Source organism: Saccostrea echinata, unplaced genomic scaffold (genome assembly GCF_033153115.1).
Source record: "Saccostrea echinata isolate AGI-Se365-2 ecotype Australia unplaced genomic scaffold, CSIRO_AGI_Sech_v1 ptg000005l, whole genome shotgun sequence".
In the NCBI taxonomy this organism is placed as follows: domain Eukaryota; kingdom Metazoa; phylum Mollusca; class Bivalvia; order Ostreida; family Ostreidae; genus Saccostrea; species Saccostrea echinata.
Genome location: NW_026889754.1, coordinates 1,119,681 through 1,135,688, shown reverse-complemented (window position 1 = coordinate 1,135,688; position 16,008 = coordinate 1,119,681).

Below are 16,008 nucleotides of genomic sequence, written 5' to 3'. Positions count from 1 at the left end.
TAAACTGATATATGGCAGCTAGCACATTCAAGTAAATATATATTATAGACAGTATACATTTATAGTGATGGAATGCAATCGTAATACAGCTTTAAAGCTTTTTGATATAAACTGAAACCCGTCACTTAAAATTATGCGAAAAGGCGATTCTTGTGAAATACTCAGAGTTAATAAAATATTATGTGAAAAGGCGATTGTGTGTGAATTATGGCTCTGCTAGATGTTTCTTCTGAAAAAGAATTATTACAGTGATAAAAAAAATGCACAGGTCAATTGATAGGTCGGATAAGTATTAAACTATCTACATTGTACTTCCTTTGAAGCGCCCCACCCCTGTCTTGATTTATATTTGGAGAAGGTGGCGCAAATAGGCGGTATTTAAGTTATATATTCATTATATATTTAAATCCAGAACATGTGGTTATAGTTTCTTCATATTCTATAATGGTAGATTTTTTTCTCATAATATGAAATTATGATACTGAAATGTTAAATTTAGATGTCGAGAGAGAGAGAGAGAGAGAGAGAGAGAGAGAGAGAGATTCCCTCTTAATCACTCCTCCTATCCATACATACATAGAGCAAAGAAATGTTCTATATCTTTAATAAATGTTCTTTGATTTCAAAGTCAGACATGATCACAACCTGTTTTTTCTGCTTAAAGTATCACACGAAGTGTTTGGCCTGTCAATCAAAATCACTTGACGCTGTATAAACTGCAGTATTCTATATAAAAGTATTTCGCCTACTACCATTTAAATGGAAAGTACCTATTACTATAAATAGACTTACTTGATGCATAATTATGCTGTATTGAATTTTGGAAACTGACTTTGTGAAATACATGTACATGTACAGAATACGGAACTGCTTCTACATGTAAATTATAGAAAATATTTCTGGGTAAACCTATGCTCTGATTCGGGCTATAAATTCAAGAGAAATACTTTCAAACTGTATACGAGATATCGTCAACATACCTGCACTGCTCTTGCACCTGGTGTGAAGTATTTACCTTGAATACCATCTGGTTCCAATTAAATGCATCTACAATGTACTTATTTTCGGGATTCTGTTCATAACTTGAATGAACAACACTTAATAGAAAATAAAGATGTTATCCTAAGAAAATGAGATAATTGTACAATTTATGGATTTTTTTTTTTTAAATTCTAGGCTTAAATTATAAATCAAAATTTATATAAACGAATTTAATGAAATGATGTCCATAAACTACACCCGTTGATTTATATCATTTGTATAATGTTTATATTTTGTTTGTATAATTTAGTCTTTAAAAAACTTTTTAAAAATACTGCGTTTATGGTACATGAACTTTCGGATCATCGGTTTTTCTGTGTAAAACAAAAAATATCTCGGATAAATTTTATTGAACAAAGAATAGGGTGAAATAATTCTAACATTCTAAACAACAAAATTCACCTGGCGTTATTTTTTCTCGCTATTAAAATCATGTATTAAAGAAAGCAAAACAGATTGTCTGGTTCCGCCGTGATTACGCAAGACGAGTAAAAACAAATTTAATTTATAGTATTTACATGTGTAGTATATAGTATTTCATTCAATACATGACTATATTTTTAAGAAGTCACTGTTATTTGTTGCTTTTTTAGTCGGATCTTGTTTTTCTCACTTTTAATCGGCTATGAACCTCCACCACACCCCCACCACCACCCCCCGGCGAATATGCCTCATACAGGATTAAGACTATCATAATTTACAAGGTTTTAATTAATTTGCCGATATAGACCTATATTAAATAAGGGTTATTTTAATAACAGTTAACATAAAGTCTAATAGCAATAATTTATAATTATTTAGTCCGAAAAGTTTTATTTATTTATTTTGTGTTCTTATGTATTTTTAACAAAAGAGGATGTAATCATTCAATGTTTGCTAATTTATACGAAGTTTTGAGTATCTGATATATAAATGATAAACAATAGAATGTTAAACGACACTGATTTTCACCGTTTCCTGTCTAAATCAGAACCCCTGTTTCGTATGGTCAGTTCCTTCGAACTCGTATGAAATCCTGTTATGTAAATTTATTTGAAACTCATAGCAAGTCCTCCTGAAGAGATTCCAGACATCTGCAGATTCTGTGGCAAAATCTTTCTAGATATATTTATGCACATCACCTGTTCTTGCTCGCTGACATCGGATTTACGTAATGGCTGGTGGGATGACATTTCCAATAATTTTGATGTCCATCTCTCTGCAGAAATTTGTGCAATGACAGATGACGAGATATTTCTTTTTCTTCTTGGAAGTAATTCTGTTCATTTACTATCTGGAAAAGATCTTCGGCAGCTTAATGTGACCAACTTTCGATACATACGAAATGTTGCCACGTGTTACAACCGAGCTCTCCAATTCTATCCATAGGTGCTAATTGGTCATCAAAATCAAAGTACCTTAAGTACTGAAAGGGTATTTTTCCAGTTAAATATTGTATGTGTTGTTTTCTTTTCTACATAGAAAAAAGCGAATTCTTACAGATTATATAGAAAAACGGAAGACCTTTTTGTTGCCATGGCAACAAGAGTCTAGTTATTATTATTATTATTATTATTATTCCTCCCAAATTTTGTGAGCGCGATTACTCAGAGATGGTTGGATAGATTTTCACAATTTTTCACATGATAGTAGGCTGATATATGAAGTTTATATAAAATTCCGCTTTTTGAAAAATTCACTTCCGGTCCGAAGTTACGGCCGTATTTCCAATTTTTAAATGGACTTTTGTCCGGAATTTTTCTCGGAAACGGTTTGAGGTAAAGATGTGAAATTTACAGGGGTATTAGATCATGACATTCTCTTTGTTTCGAAGTTGCTTTCGTGTGTTTCCGGTACTTCCTGTCCGAACCGGAAGTGAACTTGTGTTTGGTCAATTTTCAACTTTTTTGTTTTTTAATATTTTTTCAAGATATTATTATGTATAACAGAGGTTATTCTACAAATACTAAATATATAATTTGTTTTGAAATCAGATTCCACATTTTGCAGATTTTCGGTACCCTCATTTTCCCTATTTACCTAGTGTGTAGACAATGGGCAAAGAAAGATAACTCTGACTTGTAAGTGAGAATAGAACTTTCGAGATAAAGGCGGAAATAGTATCGATGACGGAAATAGTATCGATGACGTCAGAGACATATACACTCTCCATATCAAAATATTTAGACGTTCTATATTCACTCTTCAAAATTTAAGAGTACGTTGGTTACCGCTTCCAGTGCATGTAAAGTTTGAAGGTGCCAGTGTAGTGTAAGTCTGTATTGACAGTTAATTGATTTACACATGAATATATCTAAAAAAAATTAATATATATGCTAGGTACCTAATTCAAGTAAATATATTATAAGCACTAAATATACATTTATAGTGATGAACAGGCATGCAGTTTTATCTATTTCGTATATTAAGTCCAGAATATGATAGTTATAAGCCTTCTATAATGCAGACGATTTATTATTCTCTATGATTTGAATGCGAAATTATCCCGATTTCCGAGTTTTACTTTCGATATTAAAAAATATTACATACACTCAAAAAAGGAATTAAGCGATAGAAAATTGTAATACAGTACTGTTTTAAAGCCTTTATAAATAAATTGATATCTGCCACTGAAAAGAAAGAAAATCAATCTATAGATTAGATTTGGTTATTACATGTATATTTGATAAAAGGTTAAATTATTTATGACACATGATCTATATTCTATATACCCAAGGAATTATAAAAGATGTGAAAAGGCGATTCTTGGATTCTTGTGAAATACTCAAAGAGTTAAAGAGTGTGTGAAATAATGGTACGCTATATGTTTCTTTTGAAAAAAAAACATGATAAAAAAATTGTACAGGTCTGTTGATATGTGGGATAAGTATATCTGAATGAACACAATTTTATGCAATGATATATAATCATGTACATGCAACTGACGTCCGTACTTTTCCTTATAATTCATAAAACATAAAATTATCTAATTCCTTTGAAGCCCCCCCCCCCCGTCTTGATTAATATTTGGAGACGTTTGTGCAGCTAGGCATTTGAATTATATATTCGTTTTAGATTTAAATCTGGAACATGTGAATAACATTACCGTTTACATGTATACAGAATTTCATATTCTATAGTTATGAAATGTTCAATTTACATGTGTGTGTGAGAGAGAGAGAGAGAGAGAGAGAGAGAGAGAGAGAGATTCCTTCTTAATCCCGATCCAGACCAAAAATTAGTTCTATATCGGTCACACCCATTCTTTATTAGATGTTTTCTGATTTCATAGTCATGATCTCATCCTGTGTATTTTTCAGCTTAAAAAGTATCACACGAAGTGCACGTGTGTTGACCTGTCAATCAAAATCACTTGACGCTGTATGCACTGCAATTAAGTAGCCTGAGTTCGAAATGATCTTGAAGTATGATCTTTAAGTAAATTTGATGCAATAAACTTGTGAAAGAATAGAATAAATTAAAAAATAAAATATCTCGGTATTATGAACTTCGATTGTGGGACGTGGAGACCGATCCTTTGGATGAGATCGTATAAATCGAGGTCCCTTGTCGCAGAAGGTGCTGGCATAAAAAAGATTCCTCACTGCTCAATTGCGATAAGTGCCAAAGTATAGGACAAAAATTTGCAGTCTCCACCGGCGAGTGGTGGCATCTCCATGTGAGTGAAAAATTCTGGAGAGAGACGTTAAACGACATACGTATAATCAATCAATCAATCGATTGCTGAAGAATTACTTTAATTGAATAATCTGTCTTATAGGTATGCTGTCAAATCTTGATATTATAACTTTACAAAACTCAGTGACTTTACGTTTAATGTGATACTAACTTAATTAAGGTCTTCCGTTTCCAACGGAAGACCTTCTACTGATTGTGACGATTAAGATTATTCTTTTTTTTTTTTTTTCCTAGACGCCAACTTTGTCGCTTCATATCTTCCTCATTTTTAAACAGATTTTGTTCAAATTTTCAGAGCCTTTAGACTTTACGAAACACTGTCAGAATACCGTAATACAATTCGAAAATTACCTTCTGTTCACGAGTTATTCCCCTTTGATTGAAATTTGCATGCCTCCGATTTCCAGACAAAGGCTCAGAAATGGTTATAATTGGAGCACAAAACCCTTTAAAATTGAAAAGAGGAAGCATTGAAGTTGTGCACATCGGTTTTTGTTTTTTGATTTTTGCATTAAAAATGGCGCTAGAGAGGGGTCAAAAGTTAGAACGCGGAAAACAGCAAAAAATTTGACATATTTTCCTTTTTATCTTGAAAACTAGAAATATTTTGTTAAGACATGTAGAACAAAAGTTGTGCATAATTGCAAGGGCTTTCATATTATACTATTTAAAAGTGGCTGGCCCCTATGATTAGGGATCTTGGGCCCTTAAAAGTTTTTGCTTTATAACTCAAAAACGGTAAATATTTCGATCTGGATTTTGGGGACAAAATTGTTCTTTTACACCTTTTTGATCTAATGAAAATGTTGTTTTGTTCGAGTATACCATGGGTATTGCGTAATACGTATTAGAAAGCAGGCCAGGTAAACAGGTAACGTTTTTCATTCGGCAAGGAAATCAGACCTCTTCATGTGTATAACTTAAACAGACTTGCTATCAATAATATACCCTGTGGTATTTAATGTTAATTTTCTTTTTAATAAGGTTTAAAACGTGGTTTATGGTTCACTATTAAATTATTTATTACAACTAGTCTTACTTTTCTTCTTTTTTAAATTAGATTAATAGTGTTCAAAAGCGGAGAATATTAAATCTATCTTTCTACGTTTATTATTACAACAAACTTTGTAAGTGATTTTAAACTGTATGCATTGAATAATTCACGATCATTAGCTGTATGCATATTACGGTCTCCATGTTCAGCTCGATGTTTAGTTATGTAACCCAACGCGCGAATCCCACGCCTTTGATCGAGGTCACCAGTGTACTAGCCACCTGTGGCCATAAACAAAGCTAGTATTTGTGATCGCGTATAATGTCAATTTTGTACAAAGAGCTATTAATTAATGGAAAGTTATGTTTTTGATTATATCGAATCAGTAAGATAACTTTACCGATCTTTTATAATCTTAATTCCAAACACTGGTGCATAAAAATCATTTTGAATTTTAATCGCTGTTTTTGTCTGTTCACGCAACAATACATTTAAAAAAAGTATTGCTCTATCCCGTGTTGTTGTATTTTAATTCATCTGCAATTGTAATTGAATGGGGGCTTCGGTAAATAATTGTAATTACTACGCATGCTACGCACATATTATTTTTACCATCACTCTTGTGAACGTCCATTTATTATTTATAGAATTAAATAAACATTAACATAAATAAAAATTCCTTCAAATATACATGTAGTTTAATTCAAGTCTTTGTAATATAGCAAACAGTTTCATCCATCTCTGCCGCTTTGTGTCTTAAGTGTTGTAGTCCAGTCCTCGTTTACATACACGTGGCCACAGAGAGCCGCGGGCACCTCGATGTTGAACAAATTATTTTTTCTACTTAACTTGTTACTGTATGCGAACAAATTGATAAACGTGTAATTATTTATAGGTTCCCATTATTTTTTCTGAAAATCAGAACACATTTATCAGCTCTCTTAAGGTTTTACGGACACATACAATGTACACGCATGCAAGTACAGAACATGCACGTTTTATAAGTGCATATGCAAGAGCGCCCCAAATATATGCATATCGAGAGTTTGAAATACAGAAAAATTCTAAATCCCGTATTTTTTTTTTTTCATTATTTTTGCAATAAAATATCGACTACACTGAAATGATTTTATTGATTTACAGCATATATTAAAGTGAATTATAGGCCCGCTGAGTTGATCATGAGTTGTTTTTATAACGGGTAGTCCTCCTGGCCAGTCATCGTCACGGTTTGTAACATCGTAATTACACAGGTAAATGCTAAGATGCCAATCCATATATTTTCCATAAGAAATGAATTGCCGGGAGATGTCTCGTTTTCTCTGATCATATATTAATTGACAGCGTTTATGAAGAGCTGTTAAAACACAGGCCTTTGTAAACCGGTAAATCACAAAAAAGAAAAATCCGAGACATAAAAAACAGAAAATATAAACATCTCTGGAAATAACATTGCCTTTTGATAACTAAAATAAATTAATGTCCGCCGATTTTTGAATTAATCCGAACATTCATTGATGTGTACCGGTATAGTGTACCTGTACAGGCAGTGTGTATATTTTTATGAAGCCTTCGTCCAAACGAACAATATAATAAATCTTGAATGAATTAACTAACCCCTTCAGTACACACACATTCGCCTATACCTGAGATCTAATCAAAATCAGATCTTTTTTACGGCCCGGAATTCTGATAGTCGCTGTATTTTTAATCTGATTGACTATACACGTACCTTTAACAAATATTCTTTTTCTCTGGGACCCCTGCATCACTAGCAGGCCGATATCCACGACCCAAACCATTACAGTTTAAATAATAAATAATTAATAAAACTTTTATTAACTAATATCTTCATTTTTTAAAAATAAATTTTTAACTTAATTATAAGAAATCAATGCAGGTGCTCCACGTATCAATTATTGTGATATAGGTACTTACCACGTGACCTGATCACAATGCATTCATATTGGTCAACTCTGTGATGCATGTGTGTATTTATCAAACCTTTCAAACTCTTTCCTCTTGACACCATCTTTCAGTGTATTAAAAAGTCAAGCGACTTCCTGTCAATTTTGAATATCGCCACCGCATGTGTATTTTGAACTTTGATTACCAATTTCATTATTTTCATCAATAATAAATATCCTTTTAGCCTGTCATTTTCGGAATTTTAAAAACTAAACTTCACACAAAAAATCACGGACTTCTTGTTAAGTTATAATGCAAACAAACGACTGAAACATCTTGAACACAAGAAAGGTTTGTGAGGTGCATAACTACATGTATAGAATTAAAAAAAGCAAAGGCGGATCCAGGGCCGGCGCGCCGGGCGCACCCCCCCCCCTTCCGTTCCGTTTTCGAATTTTTTGTATGTAGAACTTATATGCCCATTATCCTTAAATCAAAGAAAAAACATCTCTTATTTGTAAGAATTTGTCAACTTCTGGGGGCTTCGCCCCCTGGATCCCCACCAGGGCTTTGTTATAGACCCTCTGGGGGCTTCATTGCAGCCCCCCCCCCAGACCCCTCCCCTGCCTTCTACTTTGCCCCCCCCCCCCCCCCCCGTTATGAAATTCCTGGATCTGCCACTGCAAGGGGCGTAATAAACAAGAATAATATAACTTTGAAGGGATGTGATCATCGGTATTGGTACTTTTACCTATGATATATACACAAAGACCTCTAGATCTACACGACAGAAATAAAGCTTGAGCGGCAGCTCTGCTTTAAAACATATATCTACTTTTCGGTACAATCATAGGAAATTATAAGTATTTAGCAAATCCTTGCTACAAAGCACAAACACCATAATATTAAACTTGACATGTAACTAAAATTATTCCATCAATAATCTACGAACATACATTGAAAGGATTATAAATATCTGTAGAAATTAAAAAGCAATTTGGAATTTAAAAAAAAAAAAAACTGTCGGCGAGTTTCTTATTGCTGCTATTGCGTTGAACATGCCATTTGATTGACAATCTCTCTTTATATGTAATATAGAATTTTTTGTATTATTTTCATTTTTTATCTTAATTAAATATTACTGATTATTTCTATTTTTATCATTATTACGCCATTCAAAAACTGCAAAAAAAAACTTTTCAAACAGTCTATGACAAGTTCTGCGATAAATAAACAAGAGGCCCAAGGGCCTTAATGGTCCCCTGAGTATAATTCAACAATTTAGAGGATCCATAGAGCATAAAATAAAATGAAAGATGAAGCTTGTTGCCCAAAAGCAAGAGAAGTAGGAAGATCAGGATCAACAAAATAATTAGTCTAATATTCAGTATCAACTGATAAATTAAGTTCTAATCCCCCCACCCCACTTATCACTATCAGCATGCAAAATATTAACAAAGTTTTAGTGCTTCTGTACTATTTATAAACCCGTTTTAAAACCTCTCACTCTTGGTCTTTGAAGAACATTTAAAACGATTTTTTGTCTCATTTTTATTTATCTATTATATACAGGTCTACCTGATCATTAAAACATTATACAGTAAAAACTTCTTGCATGATTATCTTATTCTATTAACCTTTCAAGTACATTACTTACAGTGATTATAATCAAAAGTGAATGGATAGGGGGAATAACTTCTCTCAGTAGGATACAAATTCATAGAGCCCTGCCCAGGACCTCAACGCTTAACCATGTGTCCAATGTTAAAAAATCAGGTAAAACTTACTAAAACTTTTGCTCAGTTTGCCTCTGATTAACTCAGGTGACATAACAAGCGAAATGAGCAAATCAGGATTGCTGTGACAACTCCCCTGCGGGCTGAGCAATGGTACATCAATATGAAACTAAAGACATCGCCACAGACTCTGACAAAAAAAACTGCATTATGGCCCATTAAGGATTGATTGACTGAATATTGTGTAACGTCTCAAATTTTTTACTTAGAGACGTCATCATATAAGGGCTTCATATTTAGACCTTGACTCGGCACTCAGGGGAATTGAGAAGCTACAGTGAAGTGTTCATTATCGTGCCAACACCTACCGTGACACAGGACCTCGGTTTTAGGGTCTCATCTGAATGACCCGTGACTAATACTTTTAGTGCTGGGCGCTTGACGAAGGAACATTCACTACCTATGTTTACGTCTTAGGTTTGATGCGGCGCGGAGAACGAGAGTAGAACCCGGGCCTCACGATCACGAAGCGAACGCGCCCATTAAGAAGAGAATACTTCCGACCCTCCTGTCGTAGCCAGCAACAGCTATTCGGCATTATGAACACTCTACTAGTTACTTGAAAAGGAGGGGGGGGGGCACTTCCTCACACTACATCTTCTTTAACTGCAAAATAGCAGGACATTGGAGAGGAAAAAGCCCATTGCTCAATTCCATAAATCAATCTAGTTCAAGTTTTGGTACCTCCAGTAAATAAGTATTTTGTTATGGATTTTCTGGTAGATAATCGATAAGAGCAAAGATCTTGTAATTGTTTATAGAACAGCAAATATAAAAAGAAATTTAGACATTATTCTATATGTCTTAAGCACAGGCTTTGAATTTTGGAATAGAATTCCTGTTCCAAAATTTCTCCTCCACATTATTTAGACTACGTTAGCCTGAATATGCCTGTCTAAGTCTTAAACTGACAGTACTTATTACACATATAATACTTTTCTAATCTTCGGTATGCTGGCCGTTTATATATAAGATATATTGCAAACGTTATCTAAATCGTTAATAATCATATCGTGAAGAACAGAAACCCCCTCTATATTTAGTATGATTCAACATACGTGGTACTTTTAACTCCATAGTTAGTTCTTATCAAGAAGTTTTTTAGACAAATAATTTAAAGCTTTAAATTGATTTAAATGTCGTACCAGCGTAGTTAAGTGGTAAAAATCGGAAGCCAAAAGCTGAGGGGTAGGTAGGTCTGTAAGTAGTGCCTGAGGAGGAAGAAGGCAATATATAAGAGAAAGGTTTTTAGATTAAATTTTAAATTATAATAATTGTATTTTTAACAAACAGTATATTTAATGTTATATAATTTTGGAGCAACATAAGACAAGGGCTTGCCGCCATGTGCTACTTTCTCTTGTATGTTGGTTCCTTTAGGCAAATTGATGTTTTCCCCCTGGGAAGCTTCCAACCCTTTGACAGTACTGAGAAGCGTCAAGTGTAATTTTACAACCCTTGGACAGTACTAAGAAACGTCAGGTGTAAATTTACAACCCTTGGACAGTACTGAGAAGCGTCAGGTGTAAATTTACAACCCTTGGACAGTACTGAGAAGCGTCAGGTGTAATTTTACAACCATTGGACAGTACTGAGAAGCGTCAGGTGTAATTTTCCAACCCTTGGACAGTACTGAGAAGCGTCAGGTGTAATTTTCCAACCCTTTGACAGTACTGAGAAGCGTCAGGTGTAATTTTACAACCCTTGGACAGTACTGAGAAGCGTCAGGTGTAATTTTACAACCCTTGGACAGTACTGAGAAGCGTCAGGTGTAATTTTACAACCCTTTGACAGTACTGAGAAGCGTCAGGTGTAATTTTACAACCCTTGGACAGTACTGAGAAGCGTCAGGTGTAATTTTACAACTTTTGAAATCTTCTGATTTACTTCACTTCACTTTTGCAGCCTTCCTAAAAACTGTCTTTTAAATATATCTGCTTACTACCCCTAGGCACCTGTTCCCACCTCTGGAATTTCCAAGAGTCCGTGATTGCCCTCTTCACAGACCTCATAGTTTAAAAGTCTCTGAGGTCGATCACGGTTCGTTATCTTCACCCTTTTCATTCTAACAGTATGAAATAAAGAAAACTTTATGGCTTCTGTTCATACGGGATTGATTGATTGTTTGTTGTTTTACGTACCATTCGAGAATTTTTCACTCATATAGAGACGTCACCAATACCGGTGTATGATTTCAAACTTCGACCTTTACTCGGTGCTCAGGGCCATTGAGCAGTGAAGGATTTTTATCGTGTGCGGTGACAAGGTGCCTCAGTTTTTAAGGTTTCATTCGAAGGACCTGCAACTTTCACTTCAAAGTGCCGAGCGCAAGGCGAAGGAACAGTTGCTTCACATTTTTATCGACTTAAGTCAGTTGCGGCCGAAATTTGAACTCACGACCTCCTGATCGCAGAGCGAGCGCTTTACAGACTGAGCTACCGTGAACAGAGTGTTCATACGGCATAAAGAGATGCAAATGTGAGGTCGTTATACACACACGTCTCAGACTTTGCTTTATTCCTTAAAAAAGTTTCGCCAACAGTCGCCTACTACAGAGTTGGTGGAAGAAATATAAATGAAGATATACGAAGGAGTACTTGCAGAACTGATGAAAGTAACTGAATTGCTGAGAAGAAAACACTCAATCGTCTCCTGATTTTGGCCGAGACATTGTTAAGGAAGTGTGCCAACATTACATTTTCAAAATATATATAAGACAGGTAGTTTACCAGGTAGCACGGAGAACGAAAGGAGGAGATTTAACTGCTATGACCAGAGGGTTATTCATCACCCTGACGCAAGGTTATTGAGTCAAGGTCAGCGGCAGAAAAATGGTTAAATTCTTAGTTTTTAAATTTAATAGAGAATCATTGGATGTCCATATTTCACTTTGAGATTATTTAATTGAATTTTTCATTTTTAAAGTAAGGTCATTTTAGCAAGTTAATGTCACAGTTATTATATTGCAAATGTGCAATTTCAAAATGCTAGCAGCCAGAGGTAAAGTTTTGTTAGATCGCTCAAAGTATCTGTAATAATTTTTATTTCGAATTGTATGTGAAATATAACCTCGATAAAATAACTGTATGCAAGATTTAGCTAATGTATTATTATTGGATTTCATTTGTGTTTGTTATTAATTTCATGACACTGTAATAAATATCTTTTCATCAATCATACAGGACATTGATAGAATGTTTTAAAAAGTTTGGAGTTTTAACATAGTTTTTAATATAAATTTGAACCTATATTACTTTATACTATATCTAAGAAAAACCCACAACATTCTGGATTTGTCTAATTCAAGGTTGCCTCAATAAACATATTAATTTCTTTAAAAGCGCTGTCAATCTCTTTTACCAACCTGTACGAGTCTTCAGCTTACTCTCCATCATAAAGTCAAGTTCGTCCTATACATTTTAACTATATTTCTTGTTTCCTTCATTACTACTCTTTCTAGCATACACATCTAACCGTTATTAACAAAAAGCGTGATTAAATCTGATGTACGGCTGATATTTTTCTGTACGAGGGTTGTCCCAGAAAAACGCGATTTTTTTTAATATTTCAGAAACTATTCGAACAAAACTAATAATTTTTTGCACGTTGTTGGAAAATGATATTTTCGGTATTTTGACAAAATATTTTAGGCTTGTGATGTCATAAGTATATAAAAACCGCATTTAAAGGGTATTAGATATCGGTGGTCGGTGCATGGCAATTCTTTTACTTTTAAAAGTAGCATTGTCAATGAAGTTTTCTCCAATACCAGGCTCTACGGAAATATAATGTTATAAAATTTACCTCCAAAAATACCCTTTGATCTGGTGTACTCGTGTATAAAAATTCATTAACTGGACATCATTAATGACAAATATATGTCGTTATATGCCAAAACACTTTTAATTAGATATTGTCAAAAATGTTGAAATTTGGAGATAATGTGGAGCACTAATTATTAAGCAGTACTGTGTTAAGCAGGATATGATTTCCTGTTCATACGATAAAAGAGATGTTAACGATGGAAAAACAGAAACATAAATCTCGGACACAGGTTAATCCCTAGTTGAAGAGGTTTGAGGATGGCTTAATGGTTATCCGATAGAAGAGGCGTTTTGTAGACCAACAAAAATGAAGATAAACTGAAAGTCAGGAGCTGGACGTCATAGGCCTAGATGAAGGCCGCTGTTAAACAATGCGAACGGTTGGGTTTATTATCGGGAGAAATTGTCTATTAAAAGAATAAATTCCGCAATCTTTTGGTAACACTAGAATTTGAGATGTGTAACTTGGTAAATAAAGAAAATTAAATACAGTGCCAAATTTATACTTAAACGAATTTTTTTCTGGAGCACATTTCCTGAACAAATTCACAAATGTCACGAGCTACGTTTTGAAATCGTCAGTGTTGCACCGACAACTGATTTGTAAGATTCGTTTACCTGAGAGGGAAATCTTATTTATAGATATTTTATTGAAATTTTTATGCATTATTCAAAATATGATCATGTAGTATGCCAATTTTAACTTTATAATTTTAGTGAAACAAAAGATACTGAAAATGTTCGCGTATTTCTGGGACAACCCTCGTACAAATCCATATTTTCTAATTGAAAAACCCGTAGGCGAAACATGAATTCCGTAGTCAAAAGGACATTGTGTTTATCGATTATTCCCCCTAGTATTGGGGACTTACATATTTTAAAACAAGAATGGTGGATGATTTATTGGTATTTATGCTGTGTATCTAATAAGAGTGAAATTTTCAATTTCATGTTGGTGTTTTAGGACAATCATCTGATAGGGGAGGATGGTTTTATTTTTGTTTCGAGTCTGTTGATTTATTATCATGCGATTGAAGGAAAGAACACTTCCCTTTCCCATCAAGGTAAAAAATCTACAGAACTTCCAAAATATTAGAACTCGGATCATTTCCTTACCTAAAGATAGTTTATGACAAGTTAATTACAGATGTTCTACACATTCTTTGGGCCTTATACTTTCTAACAAATCAGTTAAATAGTCTAGTTGAGATGACACCAAGAACCCGTTGACTTTATGATGGGTCCGACTACATGGCATCAAATGACGAAATATTTGAGCACTAAATGACGTCAAATCAAGTAGTATGACGTTGAAAGAGTACAAGTGACGTCATTGGCCTACAGTAATTGGTAAAGGCCCATACGGAACATGTTAATAAGCATAATACAGTAGAACACAACTAGGATACAAACAGTTGGTGTAGCAAATAAACATATAGTGAAGGGGGATTTATATTTATATTAAAATTTGCAGAGCCATTATCTACATAATAATGTGCTAAGTTTAAGAGTCGAAGACCAACAGAGAAAGTGCAATCATAATTACTTGTCTCGGTTTAACAATTATTTTGTTAAAAGCAGTCTTAACCCTTTCGACGCCGAATACGGTTACATCTGTAACGTCATGAATGCCATACTATGACGTCAATCTAGACGTAAAGTAATTGCTTCAGAAAAAAAAAACGTCAAATTGATCATGAAACGAGCACCTGTATAACCAAGGTAATAGGATGTTCAGTGTTTTCGTGGAAAATGCAAAAATGCATGTTATATAGTTATGTTATATTCATTCCAATAATTTTTTAATCGGCGTAAAGTAAATTTAGCAAATATTTGGCGTCGGAAGCAAATTGAAAGGGGGGGGGGTAATTGAAAGAGAAAGAAATTTCAAATCTGAAAATAAACTTGACAAGCAAAAAAATAAATAAATAAATAAATAAAATAAAATAAATTGGAAAATTGTTCATCGTTCAAAGCCAAAAATCCTATTTAGGGGGAGGGGGGGGGTTAGGATCGAACTTCAGTACCAATTTTTTTTTTCAAACAGTACCACTTAGCCTTCGATCTTTGCCTACACTGAAACGTTCCTGTTAAAAGTGGGGGGGGGGGGGCTAAATCCACGCCCCAATGTTCAATGCCTATATTATGGCTATCTTTGAAAAAGGGGGGGGGGGAGCTAAGCTGCCATCCCCCGAGTCCGCCTATGTATTCCTGTAGCTAGCATACACAAGGAAAGTCTTTAGAAACTTTTTAAATATTTTTCAAATAATATATTGATATTCTGATAAATGTTATAAATGTATATTACACATATTTGTAATAAATTTGAATTAAGTAATTAATTGATCATTTGATTGATTTTTAAAGATAAACGATTACAATATATGTAGTGTTTAAGTTGTTAAAAACATTTATAAAATATGACGAACTGATATTTACCGAACATAACAGATATCCTCTCTGTAAACTAAATAAGTGCGTAACTTTTGATTGACAGAAATTGTTTAATAATTAACTTAACTAATATATTTGATTTAGCCACAGTCAGCAAATTTACTCAATGTGTTCAGGTAAATTGCTATAATACTGTCTATTTTTAAAGAACATAAGAAAATGTAGCTCCAAATTTCATTCATTTAAGTAACATTTCAGTTAGGACAGCTTTATGACAGACGCCAGCCCTGCTATAAGTAGGTTTAATTCATCCGTAATAAGAATATAAATATAGGTAATAAAAAATTTGTCGCCCTCTCTCTCGCACACACAC